Raw genomic sequence first — 17084 nt, forward strand, 5'->3', positions numbered from 1 at the left:
TCGGCTGACAAATTCATCACATCAGAACAAGAATGTCCTCTAAACATAAAGCACTCTGACCCTGAACTTTGAACTTAACTTTTCTTTCTCTCCACTAAAAATATACAGAGTGTTTGAAGTGCCTGGCGGGAAACTTGATAAGAAGCTGGCGTAAGGAATGGGAGTGTGTGGGAGTGTGTGAAAGCATATTGAGGCTAAATGCACCCACTTCAGACCAAACAACTACCACTAGCCATTAGACCGAGACGTCTGAAGTGTGAGAGAAAATCTCGACTGCTGGTCATCCATCCAGAGGTGTGGGACAGACAGAGGCCATCTGGTTCATAACCGGAGCTACTCGTCCCTATAATACTGTCCGTGTGTTTAGATGGATGAATGCGAGCTGGAGTGCTCCGTATACATTATCTGCTGACATGAACTATCCGTTCTCAGGAAAAGCAAGCAAATCAAGGGGGTTTGCATGACATGGAGACCATGAATATAAGAATTTTCATGTATTAATCACTTTTTCCTAATGTGTGGACACCTTGTGAGGAAACTTTAAAAAATGGGATCTAGATTCCTTCCTTGATTATGTCAAGATAGTTTTTTTTCACCCAGGAAATTCTGTGATATTTACACATACAAACGAGACCCATTGTATACACATGAAACATGCTGTAGGTCTGATTTTGCTTAGACAAAAATCTTATCACTTAACAGAAATATATACTGTATAGAATATAAAGTCATGATGCAGTGAAAAAGAATTAATGTTTGTATGACTCCCTTGAGCTTGGACGACTGCATCCATACATCTCTGCAATGACTCAAATAACTTATTAATAAAGTCATCTGGAATGGCAACAAAATAATTCTTGCAGGACTTCCAGAGTTAATCAAGATTATTTGGATTCATCTTCAATGTCTCCCTCCTTTATCTTACCCCACACGCTCAGAGATCTGCATTTATACCATGCTGGATTGTAATGATCTCCCATTTGTTCTGATGAAATGCTCGGATGCTGATAAGCGATTATTAGAAGTGAGGAAGGTGACAGGTCTCTCAGAGGTCACATGATTTTCATGATTTGCTAATTTCTTTATTAGATTGAATTTCTGATGTGACTCCAGACACTGCGGTCTCACATCATTTACACTGTCAGTGTGATTTGTCATTATTTAGTGTAATCCTTGATGCAGCACTTTTAAGGTCATATTTATCATTTACATAAAAAAACTAAAGCAGAACAAAGATTTCTCTCCATATTTTTAAGCTAACCTGTTAAAACAATAGATATGCATATTATATTAGCGAATGACATCCGATATATCAGCATTTTGAAGTAAAATATGACATTTAGGAGCAGCGTTTTAAATAACATTGAGTAATTTCAGCTGCCCTCCCTAATGGAGCTGTTTGAACGTTGCATTGTTCTTTTGTCAAGAATTACTCCTGGATTTACCAGTCTGGTCAGCATGTCGATAAATCCACACTCAGACCCCAGGAAAGCATCCAAAAAGCTCTGCTAGTGCAATCTGTGAAATGTCTTGAGTTATCAGTTTAAGTTTGGCTTCAGGAAATCTACACATTTCCCATGAAGAGATTTACACCTCAGGAATCATTTCCATGTGTGAATAGTATGATCGAATAATGCTGAAAAATGCCGAAATGTTTTACTTAGCCTGCTACATACCAAAATATTTCTCCAAACCCGGAGAAAAGCTCTTTTTTGTTTTGAAGAGTGTGTCAAAACACAGGGCTCCACCTCAGGGGAAAGACTCTACCATACGTCTGTACACACACAACCCGTGGCCAGGTCACTGCTCCAGAAGAGCGAGCAATCAATCAAATTACCTGCTAAAATAAAGAATAATAAATAGTTTGAAAAGATGTTTTCGTTCACCGCTCACTCGGCTTCTGTGCCAGCAGATCTGTATTGGTTCTGTTGAAAGTGTTTTTGAAAGCTCTTGTGCAGTCACGGTTAAGGCTGGACTGAAAACATGAAGGTCACAGGTTTGATCTGAGGTTGGGGTGACTAAGAAAGTGGGAATTACCAGATTCACAGGCCTTTTGTTTTCATTTTGCCCTTTGGCAAAGCATGAGGGTGTCAAGCAGCCTGCTGTTGCATTGTATCATGGTGTTTAGTTTTTTTTTGACAATATGCATTAATGACTAAATAGTTGTTAAACAATTAAGTCAAATGGCAAATCAGTAAAGCCTGAAATTGTCCATACCCCTGACAACCCCGGACTTTTCTTTTATTCAACCAGCAGGTTTACCTGAAATGACACAGGCTTTTGCCAAATGATAATATGATGATGTACAAGAGTATGTATCAATGTGGAAAAAAATTTTATCAGCTTTGATTTACCTTTGAACAAAAAGTGGCATGTCCAAAACTATTCAAACCCTTCTCAATAATCAATAGAAAAGCATTTATTGACTGTTACAGCAATCAAATGCTTCCTATAATTGCTGACCAGCTTTTTGCATGTCTCCACTGGTATTTTTGCCCATTCATCTGTAGCGATGAGCTCTAACTCTTTAAGGTTGGAGGGTCTCCATGCCATCACCCTGATCATTAGCTCTCTCCACAGATTATCAATTGGATTTAGGTCAGGACTGTGACTGGGCCACTGCAAAACGTTAATGTGTTTGTCTGCTAACCATTTCTTCCACCACTTTTGCTGTGTGTTTTGGGTCATTATCGTGCTGAAATGTCCACTGGTGCCCAAGGCTAAGTTTTTCTGCAGACTGCCTGATGTTGTTGAGAATTTGATGTATTGCTCCTTTTTTATGATCCCATTTACTGTGATTAGGTATCCTGGCCCACTGGCTGAAAAACACTCCCCAAACGTTAGGTTCCCACCACATGTTTGACAGTGGGGATGGTGTTTTAAGGGTTGAAGGCTTCTTTTTTTAAGCCAAATAAAGTCTACATGATTGTGGCCAAACAATTAATTTTCTTTTCATCTGACTATCAAACAGACCAGATGTCTTCTTTGTCCAGATGAGCATTTGCAAAGGTCAAGCAGGCTTTTGTGTGCCTTCTCTAGAGAAGTATGCATTGTAGGTGACATATCAGAGTTCAAAAGAGGATGAATTGTTTGTGCGCATCTCGCTGGTGCATGTGACCAAGAGTAAGTCTTTGAGATGGATCAAGAGCCACATATCCAGGGTAATGTCAGCATATCACCAAGAAGGATAAACCACATCCAACAGGAGTATCTGTGGATGCAAGACAAATTTTTCTGAAAGGGATGGTAAATCGGATTGTATCTAAAACCACAGCTGCTCAACTCATTGCAGAATTAAAAGTGCACCTCAGCTCTCCTGTTTCCATGGTTTGTCAAGAGCACCACAGGGTCAATATACAGTAAATAGCCAGGCTGCTAAAACCAAACCTTTGGTCACTCATGCAAATGCCAAACCTCAGTTTCAATGGTGCCATTAGCGAAAATCCTGAACTGTAAATGGTGTGAAACATGTATTATTCTCTGATGAGTCCACCTTCAATATCTTTTACACATCCGGGAGTTACGGTGTGGAGAAACCCTTAATAAAGTGTATCACTCAGACTGCATGCCCAGAGTAAAGCATGGGGGTGGTACACTAGCTAATGAATTATTGTAGTCTAAAACCAGGCATTTCATTTTATTTTCCAAAACAACTAACAAATAAAAATCAATCTCTAAACATGTTTTGTATTTAAATGAGGGAAATAACCACGTGTTACAGGTGTGACCAAAAAATGTCAGTTTACAGCAGGGGTGACCAAACTTTGTTCTGAAGGGCCAGTGTCCTACTGAGTTTAGCTCTAACTTTCTTCAACTCATCTACCAGGGAGTTTCTAGTATATCTAGTAAGAGCTTGATTAGCTTGTTCAAGTGTCTTTGATTAGGGTTGGAGATAAACTCTCCAGAACAACAACCCTCCGAGTTTAGACACCCCTGGTTTACAGTATAAAACACACATTTTTGTCAAAATTCTGTAAATTAAACTCTACAACGCAAATTAAATAATGCTAATCAAAACTATAAGAGTTGGCTTTCTATAACACACAAAAAAGCTATTTCATTTAAAATTTTTGCATTTATAAGGGAAAAGCTTTGTTACAGTATAAATCTCTGTTACGCATGTGACAGATGTGAAAATGGCACTTAAGTAACTTTGGAAAATCAAATACAATTGTTTGAAAACGCTGACAAGTACATTGAGTATTTTTACATTATTGTAAAGAACTAGCCAAAAAAACTTGCCTACACACACACACACACACACACACACACACACAAAAAAAAAACTACACAAAAGGTTTTCACTATTTTGTTGAACACAAGTTTGACATTTGAACTGCTCATCTTTAGGTTAGCTCTTAAGAATGTCAACATGAACAGTGAACCAGAACTAAGATGTTTATTACTAAAATAAAAACTGAACTGCAAGAGTGAGCCCACCTAGACATTCTGGTGCCATCAACCTGGAAATGCTTTCAGCAATTCACAAGGCTGGAAAATTTGACTGCGAAAAATAACGTTCATATCTCCCTTCCTTCTCTCTATCACAGAAAACAAACACGCGGGATAATAAACGAGAGAGGAGCTCTGTGTTTGAGTTGGACGGGACGCGTAGCACAAACGGTGGGAAAGGATGCTGGCTGCAGGTTTGTTCTGCGAATGGAGCTGAGGTGAGCAAAGCAGCGCAACCAGAGAAATGCTTACCTAAAGCCAAACCACCAGATAAGATATAAGGGCTTTGCCATGAATTTCTATATACCTCAGGGTGTCTGCTGAGTGATATTTTGTCTTCTGGAAGAGGAAAAACAGGATGAGGTAGAAAACAAATGATAATAATGTGGAGGTGAAACAACTTAATGTGATTGTATCAAAGCATCACTTTGTTTAGCAGCTTGGCATTCTGTCGCTGATTGTGGCACCACTTCGAAACGCGTCATTAAAGCCATTAACTTTGGTAATTCCCCCAATTTTCTTTATTTCAAATACAACAGCTCTCCAGCTTTTTATACGCCAAGCGCTCCAAGACCTCCCGTTCACAGGGAGCTATCAGATGAACGCTGGGATATATTGGGGCTTTCTGGCTGATCGGAACATACTCTAAATGATCCTGAAAAAGACCTAATGGCAAACACAGGTGGGAAAAGCATATACGAGCCCATCAGAGCTCTACCATTCTCATATACAGACAGCTAACGCTAAGAGAAAACACTGAAAGGCAATCGTGATGAAGAGGGACAGTGTGCTGTGTGTGCTTTCTTTATGTAGGCAACAGTTGAACTGTACTGTAACCACTCTTCCAACGCTTAATTAGACAGTAAGTGAACTCTGAAAGTAAGCGGGCTATTGCGCTAATTCCAAAATTGTTCTGCTAATGAGCCTCACAAAAACAACCATCAGACTATTTTCCAATTACATAAAGCTTGCAGTAAAATCTGAACTATGTCATCTGTACAGTCCAATATTTATTTGTTAGACCAAGAAGCCTCCCACAAACAAAACACACTGCAAAATTACCAGGAGAAACACTCTGGAAAACTGTTCATAATTGGCAGTAGGCTACCACACATGTAGTGTGAATCAGACTGTCATTTTAAAAGAATATCACCACGGCGAACGCGTCAATTTAAATAATTTATTTTACCACAACTTTTGTGATTTTGCATTTTCTCTGCGTGTTTTGATATTGTGATATAGGTCCAAAATTTGATTCTTATGGTCCTTAAAGTCTTAATTTGACATTATGATATCTGCAGAAACCCTGCTGTTTGTTATCCCATGACACTGGGATAAGTTAATACTGTTTATAAAGTTACAAAAGTGCAATGGTTATAAAGCACAATGGTTTGAAGACCTACAACTTAATTTTGTGACATTTTCATTTATTTGCGTATATATATATATATATATATATATATATATATATATATATATATATTATATATATATATATATATATATATACACACACACACACATATACATACATACTCATTGGCCACTTTGGGCCCATTAGTACCAACTGGCCTCGTGTCAATGCCACAGCCTTCCTGAGAATTGACCATGTCCATCCCTTTATGACCACAATGTACCCATCTTCTGATGGCTACTTCCATGTCAAAGCCCGAATCATCTCAGACTGGTTCTTGAAGATGACAATGAGTTCACTGTACTCAATCAAATCTGCAGCAACTGTGTGATGCTATGTTTGTGTATATATGTATTTATTATTATTATTTATTTATTTATTCATTTATTTATTAAATAAACTTCAAAATTTTAACTCTTCAAACCTTTTTTAATATAAGTAGTTTTTTGGAACCGTTTCAAAACTAAAATTTTGTTTTATTTTCTGTTAAAATAAAACACAGATCAGCAATTTTGTAATTATTCCTTTAAAAATTATTATTTTCTTTTATTATTAGCAGTTATTGGTTTCTCTCTCTCTCACACAAACACACACACATACACACAAATATATACAGGTATTGCTACTGTACATTTCCTTATTTTAGAGTAACTTAAAACTGGTAATGTCTGTTCTGTTAGTAAGTGAAGTGCAATTCAAATGCATATTTATTCCACTCTTAACAGAGGAGACTGTACAACACAATACTGCAATCAAAAATTCTCATTAAGTGTACTTAGTCTCAGTCAATGAAGTGTCAGTCTTGTCCACCTATTTAGATTGAATATAGTCTTAGCTAGGCATGGGCAAACTTGATCCTCGAGGGCCAGTGTCCCTGCAGAGTTTGCTCCAACACTAATCAAACACACCTGAACACCCTAATTAGTGTCTTTAAGATCACTAGAAGCTACAAGCAGGTGTGTTTGATTAGGGTTGGAGCAAAACTATGCAGGGACACCGGATCGAGTTTGCCCATCCTGGTCTTAGCCAACATGTGTCATGTAATAAACCTGGATTCCCAGAATTAATTAATTCCAGAAAACACAAGAACTATAACATAAAACATGAATAACATAGATCAGTTTCATTCAAAATATAAATTATATACATATATAATTATATATAATGACACAAGCATTGTTAATGTTGCAAGCATATCTACCAATCTGCCTGATGTTACTGTAGTTAGCCATTTAAATGCACAATACATGTAATGGTATAAACAGCTCCCCCCTGTGGATGTTAGCATGAGTATGTTTTAAAAGTTTGTCCAGAATAAAGGATGGGATAATCTGTAAGCTTTTATTTTCTCAAGGTTGGCAATTTTGAAATAATCATGGACACACGTCCATACGTAAAGTGTAAGATTTAGGTTGTGATGCCCACCATCACTTCACTGAGTCGCCACAGTTTCTTGGCCACCTCTTCATCGTGTGCTTTAGCTAGCAACTGTTCCTCCCTTGCAGTTAGCAAAGCATTTCCCCTGAACCCCCTCCACATCCTCAGAGCAGGCCAGATAGACAGACGTCTGCGCCCCCTCCTCAGGGACTTGAAGAAGGCCCTTGATGCCAAGTTAAACAGAGGCTTCACCAGGAGCGGGATGTGGACATGTCTGCCCAGGTTAGTCCTCACGATTCCTGGGGTGAGAGCGTTTACTGTGACTCCCGTCTCTTCAAGTTTGTGCGAGAGCTCCAGCGTGAACAGAAGATTGGCTAGTTTACTCCGAGCGTATGAGAAAGCTTTGTCATAGCTCTGTTCACCGTTTAGGGTCCTCAAAGTTTATTCACCATACTGTAGAGCTTGGAGGAACCACAATGAATGCGGCTTGGGGCAGAGCGCTTGAGGAGGTCTAGCAGGAGGTTAGTGAGCAGGAAGTGACCCAGATGATTGACAGCAAACTGCATCTCGAAGCCGTCTTCTGATTTGGTGTAAGGACACTGGTAATTTCTGCATTGTAATCAGGATGTCGATTCTCGGCTCTTCCTGTTAGAAATACAAACAAATGCAAAGTTGAAGGTTTGCAGTGTTTAGAATGAATAAGAAGATAATAAATCACGCATTTATTCAGTTAATCAGTTTTTCAACAAAATTAAACCAATAAATGTAAAAAATGTTAAGTAAATTAACTTCCTTTTTTAGTACATATACTTTTATATATTTAAAAAAATACGTCATGATATTATCCTTGTTTTTTTTCTTGCCTATTATGGAGTTTACGTCAACTTCATACTACTTAGTTACAATATATATATAATATATATATATATATATATATATATATATATATATATATATATATATATATATATATAACATTTAATGGCTTGAAACAGTTTGAATTATTTATGTACTAGTAGTTTATTTATTACTTTGGATAAAGAGTCAATTAAATTACAGGAAAATGTATATTCTGTGGACACGAGAACTAACCGAGTTAGTGTGCCATCTAACAGCAGTGTGTGGATCTGTCCCAACATTGAGGTACTAGGAATAAACCTATTAAATAATATTACTTAAATGACTATTAAACTGCTCAGCATTTAAACTGATAAACACAATTGTATGGTCAATATCAAATATTTATATAAAGAATATTATTATTTTAGATTATTATTCTATTATTATTTAAACACAAACATAGTTGAAGTCAGATTATTAGATTTGTTCTTTTTAAATGTTTTCCCAATGATGTTTAACAGAGCAAGGACATTTTCACAGTATGTCTGATAATTTTTTTTCTTCTAGAGAAAGTTTTATTTTGGCTAGAATAAAAGCAGTTTTAATTTTTTAAAAACCACTTCAAGGTCAAAATTATTAGCCCCTTTAAGCTATATATTTTCTTTCGCAAGTCTACAGAACAAACCATCATTATACAATACATAACTTGCCTAATTACCCTAACCAGTTAACCTAGTTAAGCCTTTAAATGTCACTTAAGCTGTAAGAAGTGTCTTGAAAAATATCTAGTCAAATATTATTTACTGTCATCATGGCAAAGATAATAGAAATCAGTTATTAGAAATGAGTTATTAAAACTATGATGTTTAGAAAATGTGTTGAAAAAATCTGCTCTCCGTTAAACAGAAATTAGGGGAAAATAAACAGGGGGGCTAATAAATCTTCAACTGTGTGTGTATGTATATACTTTTTTTGTGAATTTTTTTGAAAATGTATACCTATATATGTGCATGTTTCTCTCTTTTTCCCCTCCCCAAATACATCCGATGTTGGGTGGCTTTATAAAAGCCTGCATCTAACTGCTTGGACATCTTAACAAAATATTGTTCTAAATTTTATTTTTCTTGAGCAATAATAATGATAATGTTCTTGTATAGAAGAGCAACATGCATTTAGAAACTGAATTTAAAAATAAACCTGTCATAAGTAGAAATTATTTACTCATGGATTCATCACGCCCTTTAGTCATGCGCGCACAGCCACGTGCACCTCCCAAACATCTCGCGCTTGCTGCACTCAGAAACAAGCGCGTGACTCTCCTGCACTCTTTGTTGGTATAGAATAGAGCCACTTGTTACTAGTTGAAAACAATACAGTAAAGCACCATAACGTCCGTACTCTTTGTTTTATACATATCCAAAAAGGACAAACAGACACCATGCTTGTTTTGGTGAGGTACCTTAGTTATCTCTTCGCAAAAATGGCGGATAGACTTTAGCGACGCCAGGTCCAAGAGTTTGATCACCAGTTCCCCTTGCTCTGGTCCGGCCTCCTGCTTGATTTCCTGGGCCGCTTTCTCTGCTCGTTCTCGGTCTCTACATGCCATGATCACCCGGTCCTGACGCCGCAGCAGCTCCATGGCCGTGGCTTTTCCAATGCCACTGTTCGCCCCTGTCACGATAACAGTTTTGCCCCGCAGCATGTCGACGCTTTCGTCCATATGTTTGTAACGGGGAGCAAACGCTTCACTGCTGATTCTTCTGGGGCCATCGACAACGTCCAGTACATCAGTAGGTTGTAGGCGTAAACATTCACGCATGTGGGAAGCAGCTAGAATGTTTTTCAACTACATTAACCAGAAGTCATTGCCTGTCAAACCACGTGCATCTGTCGTACACGGATGACAGGGCTTGCAGTTGACTAATAACATAACAATAACATAACGATATTAATATGATAACATTAATCTATCAAACTAAATTGACAATTATTTTAAAACTGAGCTAAAAAAATCTAACGTTTGTTTCTTATACATTGTGCAGGTTCATTTGTGTTTGTTTGTAAACCACACGAACCTAGTTTCGTGATGTCTTTTCAGTCCTTATACGTGTTTCAGAAGCTAAAAAACAGAACAGCTACATTCAGGCACAAATTAAACACCACCCACAGCAGTCATTTACTTCATGGTCATAATGAACAAATCCATAATTTATCATTTTTTTAAATCCTAATTTTACACCTTATGGTAAACACAGACAATACATTCAAATACAATAATCAGTGATTATTCCACATATTCTTTCAGTTTACACAAGGCAAATTTCTTATGAACACTGTGGGGGCCACTTGTCCCTGAGAGAAAGAGCATGATGTGTAAAAGTACAACGATGAAAAGGTTCAAAACCAAATGTTTAAACATCGATTAAAATCTGCTATGTTTACACTGACGAGTAAAAGCTCATACTATAAATAAAATAGAAATACATTCCCTGAGATGGTATTAAATATTACTCTTGTTTAAACATGCTAAAAACTAATGATCAAGGCTGGAAGATGTTTCCAATTGCACACGGTTGTCTTTAAAATGAAAAGAAAGGGCTTTGTTTAACCCTTGTAGTGCTGATGTATTAGTGCAGTACATTATATACTAAGTCATTTTGAGCACCGTAGTTCTTCGTTTTTACACTCCAAGCAATCTATTTGAACAGATCAATGTTTAAAATACCACCTTGAGCAACAATAAATAAATACAATTAATTCTGACTTGCAGAGACTTTAATTTACGTGCATCACTTCCCAGCTCATAATTAATATACTATGTAAACCATTACATATTAGCTATTGTATAGACCATCTCAATGTGGCGATGTCACTGGCCCTTGAACATTTCCTGCTTGTTATTAAACTATTTCATAACTGTAACAAGAGGCAATTCAATCTTAACTTCATGTTAAACCAGCTATCATAACATTAATTATCAATATGTGGCTCTTTTGGATTTTCAAAGCGATAGAAATTCAAAATGTAAAACAGGAAATACGTTGGGACCATTGTTTTTGTTTACATCACTCAAATGGTCTATAGATGAGTCTTAGACACTGAATAGGTTTTGAGGTACAAATAAATGGGACTCTGGCATTTGATGATCATCAAACCATTTCATTTTTCTCTGCATCACTCATTTCTATTCGTTTCCCCTTATTATACTTCTGTCCAATCCCATAGGGCACATGAGCAGCGATTGTCCCGAGCTCCTGGGCACCTTCAATGTGAAACATCTGATCGTCAAAGAAGATATGAGGCCTGATCTTCTGTACAAAGAGGCCCTTTAGGAGCCCCAGCCAAAAAGAGGGCCTCGTCCACCTCCAGGCCCCAGCTCCGTAAGGTCTTTAGGACGCGGGCCCCAGCACTAGCAGCACTTCGAGCTGTGACCAGGTAAGTACGAATGGGGCAGTTGATACGTTGGTTTTTTGCATAGAATTTGCGCTGGAGTTTTCCCAGTGCTTCCAGAAAACATTTAAGGGGACCCTAGAAGAGGATGATGAAACAGTAAATTAATGATGAAGGACAATTTTACATGCAGCAAACTTGACAGAAAATGTATAAGGGTGTTATTATTAAGGATACATTTACAGTCAAGCCTAAAAATTATTCAAACCCCCTGCCAAATTCTGACTTGGTGTCTTGATAAAATATTTTTACTTAAAGAAAATTTTTTTCCCCAAAATGATGCCTCTAGTACATTGTCTTATTATCTTTTGGGAGAAGCCTGTGTCATTTCTGATAAAAAAAATGTTTCAGCTCAAAATACCCATCAGATAATTTATAGCCTCCTGAATATGCCCATTTTAGTGTCTTAGTACATTGTAGCTGTTTTTGTAGCCTGTGGCTCTAAATGAAAATGAGCTGCTTCTCCCTGCCCACCATTCCCACGTGTATGTCTGCTTCTCATCATCATGCGTTAAGTCAGATAAACAGCACAGTGACAGACTCCGATGATACAGCTCATTAGTCAATAATACCAAGTAAGTTTATTTCATGTATTTGTGATGAAGTTTATTCAAGCCATTTGAAATGATGAGTCTCATACAAATGCTGTTTGCTGTACACACACACACGCACACGCACGCACACACACACATGTGCGTGTTTACTGACATTATATGGCTGTGGTGATTATAGCGTTTTTACTGTCTTTATTACCAACATGCTCCGTTTTAAAAATGTTTTAAACTTATAAAATCATCACACTCCTACGTTGAGGTGGACTTCAAATCACTGGGATTTGGGTCCTTTTTTAACGTCAGAAAAAAAGAGATTTGTTGGGTTTATATCACTCCAATATGACAGTGGACACACTATAAATACAGACGTTCTGTCCAAACAGCTTCCCAAAATGATTTTCATCAAAGGTGCCCTTTAAGTCAGAATTTGCTTGACTGCGTGTGAAAACAACCGAATGGAAAAGTTTTAATTTGTTTTTATTTTAATTTTGTTTTCCCATAAAGACAAAAATCACTGGATAGCTTCCTATTCCCTCACAGTAAAGCCCCTAGACATCGGTCCATAGAGCGAACGCATGTTGTTACCATTTATAGTATCATTTTCTAGAACTTGCACGTTAAATCTAAAAGTTTGCATTTTCAGAGTGTTTTATTTCTTTGCATCTTTAGTTGCAAACTCATGTAAATGCACCCTAATAATAACATTAGTAGTTTTTTTTAATGTTTACCTGAGCAAGAGGCTTGTTCTCAAACTCTTTTTCATGCTTAAAAAAGGTGTCCAGTCCATGTTCCTTCACAATAATCTCAGACTCGTCTGAAAACAGACAGCATCTCCATCGAAGGCTACACGTAGTTGTGTGTCACTGAGCTCATTCTCACTGTTGCCGGTAAACATTGTGGCAGCGGCTATTCCTAAGAAATGGCCATATAAAGCAAATTTACCATGTCCTGGTTATTTAAAAGAAGACTTCATTGAAATTAAATCCAATTTAAATGCTGTAAAAATCATGTACTTTTATTTATTTTCAAATACCTTCTTCGATAGCTTCTTGTACCTTCATTGAATCTTTGGACAGGTAGAGGTTGGTCATGTAGGCTTCAGGTAACCAATTGGACTCTCTCCACCCGTCATGCAAAATCTTCTATAGTTAGATCTGCAGAGAGAAAATAAAAAAGGCTCTATGAATGGGGAAACATCAGATTCTCCAATACTGTTTGTCAAGCTTATGATTAAATGTTATATTTGGAATAACCAGTGAAAATAAACAAGTGTCTCTCAAATTCCGTTTCATTTTCTCATTTGAATTAAACAAAAAACTGAATTATTTCAGGTTACCCAAGCTAATGAGCATGCATACTAGAAGGGAATGAGATTATGACACCCACCACCTTATGGCTGTTTCTGGAGGGTGTGATTATACATCATCCTGTCAATCAAACTATATAATAATAACTTGGTTAGCAAAGGTGTAGTTTGTTAGTTGTGTAGTTTGTTTGTTTAAAAGTTGAGATTTCAAGCTGAATATAGATACATTTCTCATGTCTGTGAGGAAAGTATTCACTGAGATTCCAGCACATTTCATTACCCAAAAGTATTCATAAGAATGAAGCTGCAAAAAATGTCATAACACACACCCAGACCGATCTTCTCCCCTTTACTAGAAGGTGGGGCTTCCTTCACTAGAGCTTCCATATTTACCAATGTATTTCCCCCCATTTAAAACTGTATGAGTGACATGGCTTTGCTTATACTATAATCTTTGAAAAAAGTTTAATGGGCTCTATGCACAGCTAGAGTTTAAAGCTAACGATAAACGTCCGGTGAAAGCTTAATGTGACTATTTTCAATTTCACAAGTTTGTTTTTTACAGCATCTAGCTAAAGCATTCAGTTAAATAGACTTAAGCATTCATTTAGTTGTTCAAGCGTAAAACGAGATTAAAGAACACTAACAATGTAACCACTAGCCGTCAGTAGCAACAGGCTAGCGCATAAATCCCATTAAAAATGGAAAATGGTGGGATGGTGTCGTGCGTTGGGGCGGAGGGGTGTTGCGGACAAATGCGAGCAGGGCTTGAGTTGCGGAAGAAAGTGAAAGGGAACAGCGGACGGGAGAAGGGCGGTTGAGAAAGGGGATCGGTAAAATGAGGTCCCGGATCAGATTTCAGAGGAGCCGGATCCGGCGTGTTCTGGCACAAATAAAGCCCTGGGTAATATACACTGTCATGTTTTAAAGACATGGCGGGGGAAATGGAATTTATTGCAATGCTTTCTTGTCCGATCTGAGTCCCACTTCATATCGTATATCTGGCTGAAATTTAAATGTCCATGTGCATATAGCCCTTTTTTATTTACTCAACAGTGCAGTTTGTCTTGTAGAACTTACACCATGTCTACATCGAATGAACCATTGTTGCTTATGGAGTATAATCAGTCTCCACTGAATGCTATCTATATAAATATTACAATATAAAGCTAATAAGGCTAAAAAGTTGTTTAAAAATTAACTTTAATCGTTCATAAGAATTCAGATTTCTGCTAAGTCTGTGATAGAATTTCCTGTTTTCTGTTCATACCATAGTGGTTGATGCTGTTGATGAGACGAACTCCGACTGGGCGTGATTATTAGTCATCAGCACAATGTCAACAGCTCCTCGCTGTCGGATATAGATCTCTTAACGAGCATTTACGTTCATCAGGGCCTGTTGATTAGGAAAAAATGATAGTAACAACTCTTGAGGTGTGTAAGGATACTGTGATTTATGGTTGTTTAGTGCAGCATGCAATTTCAAACCTAAAGAGTGGGCAGGAATAAACAATTCATACAGTTTGCAGCTGAGTATGCAATAATAGATTCCTGTCTGCAATAAAAAAGACTAAAGTCCATCTATGAGCAGAAGAGGAGGCACACATTTGTTTCCATCATGCTGTTTTATGAATTACCTTTGTGTCCTGCCTCAGTGATAATGCTTATGGTAAGGGACAGCAGATTAGGTTAGGTTAAGGTTAAGGACATGTTGTGGCATGAGTTGGTTTTAATGTTGGTTAAAGGAGTAAGGTGAATTTTTTTTTTTTTAGGGTGAAAGGTTATAGATATTTCTACAATATAATAGAAGTGTAATGTAAATATACATACACAATAACTGCATTGTGTCAGGTGATTAAAAGTGGTAACCGAGGGGCCCTTAATGTTAAGTGGGTCCATTGAATAGTATGATGTAAAGATATCATGTAATCTTTGTTATTTGTAAAACAAATAGTCACCTTTACTCATTCTGCGTTTCTCAAAGATAATCAGATTTAGTAGCCATTTCTAATCAATACCAAATGATCTTTCATGAGTAATATAAACACCATGAGGTTCACTTGCAAGGTACTATTATGAACTCAACAGAGTTTCATGAAGTAAAAAAATATGTTTTCATATAGGAGAAAACAAGTCTAGTATTTATTTACTTTTATTTCAAATAATATTTATTAAATAATTAGTTTAAAGAATCAGCATCTACTCCAAAACATAGTTCAGACCATTAATTAAACCAAGCATTAAAAAATAATAATTTTTCGCTGTCATTTTTATCTGGATGATGTTGTTTTTTTTACCCCATAAGTAAAACTGCTAAGTAGACAGTGGATTTTCAAATATTACCCTTACTTTACTTCAAATTTAAGTTTGTGGATTTGGTAATTTATTGATTTATATCTTTTATTTTAAATCACTATTGGAATAATTAATGAACAATGCTTTTAGAACCAAACACAGTAAAGATGTGTACTCCATTATAATCTAATATCCCTACCATTAGATATAATGGAGTTCACTTCTTTATTGAGTTTTGTTTAAAAGCATTGTTCATTTACTCCATTATAATATAATGTAAGGGTCCAGTTACATTACTAACTGCATCAGGTTTCTGACAGCTGATCATCACGAAGGCAGAGCTAGTGTTATGATCAGACAATAGTGATATCATAGTATCATAAATGCATTGTGTCATAAAATACCTGTTGTTACCTTAACGAAAGGGAATGAGACCCAGGGGGAAAAGGCTGATCCTCGAGCTCTAGCTGGTGCGCGACGTACCTCTCCAGCCCCTCCTCCTCAAACACCTTCCTCTCCTTTATCATGTTAAACAGAGTGCGCGAGGACACTGCAATGGTCACAGCGTTGCTGGGTTTGGGCTGAAAAACCAAAAGCATGCAAATGTTTACAACAGCTGTCGAAGACAACCGAGCTGATCTAACGTTATGAGATACCTGAATGTGTCATTTGCATAATGATGACACACCATCTATACCGAAAGGGCACTAAACGATGAGCTATAATGCACTCGTTTTAATGTAGACAACTGTTAAATGTTTTCTAGATCATCTTGTCGACAAGCGGTGTAGATGCTGTGTCGCTGTCATTGACAGTTTATACACAAACAGTCGCTTACCGGACGCGGCTTCTTGGTTGTTTTCGAGTTGTCAAATAATGCTTTGACAGCTGCCCAGTCTTTTTCTTCACTGCTGTCATAGTTGGGTTGTCCCGCTCTCTCAGATCCATCAGGGTTGCTCATGTTGTTGTTGTGACAGAGGGACGGGACTGGATTGTTATGTCCTGCGTCCCGTTGCTGCGGTGTACTGTTCCTCTCAGCATCATTACGACGTAGTGACGTCACAGAAGCAAGTGCCTTGCATGACGAATTACGTAATATTAATAAAAAGTATTTGTCAGGTTCTTTTTGAAAAGCACAATAGATAATAAGTAAAAACAAAAATTTAAATAGCTTCTATTTTCTCGTAGGTGTCGTTGTAAACGTCCTGTTCTAAAAACACTACCTTATGCCATGTTGTTTCTACAGCTTAACACCTGTTTAACAACGTTGCGTCTTATTTGTATGTTATATGTCTGTTATATTTGCTAGAGTAAAATACTTTTAGATGAAAATATACCCCTATCCTGAGAATAAAGTTCAGCTTAAGTTACATATTTTGGTAAACTCCTTTCTTAC

At 37.2% G+C, this 17084-nt stretch overlaps 2 pseudogenes; both read right to left on the reverse strand.

Annotated features, from left to right (window-relative positions):
* Positions 1-7273: 7273 nt before the first annotated feature.
* Positions 7274-9872, reverse strand: LOC130239542 (retinol dehydrogenase 14-like; annotated as a pseudogene).
* A 1360-nt stretch (positions 9873-11232) lies between these two features.
* LOC130240036 (cytosolic 5'-nucleotidase 1A-like) lies at positions 11233-16709 on the reverse strand (annotated as a pseudogene).
* Positions 16710-17084: the final 375 nt, after the last annotated feature.

The sequence above is a fragment of the Danio aesculapii genome, chromosome 13 (assembly GCF_903798145.1).
Source record: "Danio aesculapii chromosome 13, fDanAes4.1, whole genome shotgun sequence".
In the NCBI taxonomy this organism is placed as follows: domain Eukaryota; kingdom Metazoa; phylum Chordata; class Actinopteri; order Cypriniformes; family Danionidae; genus Danio; species Danio aesculapii.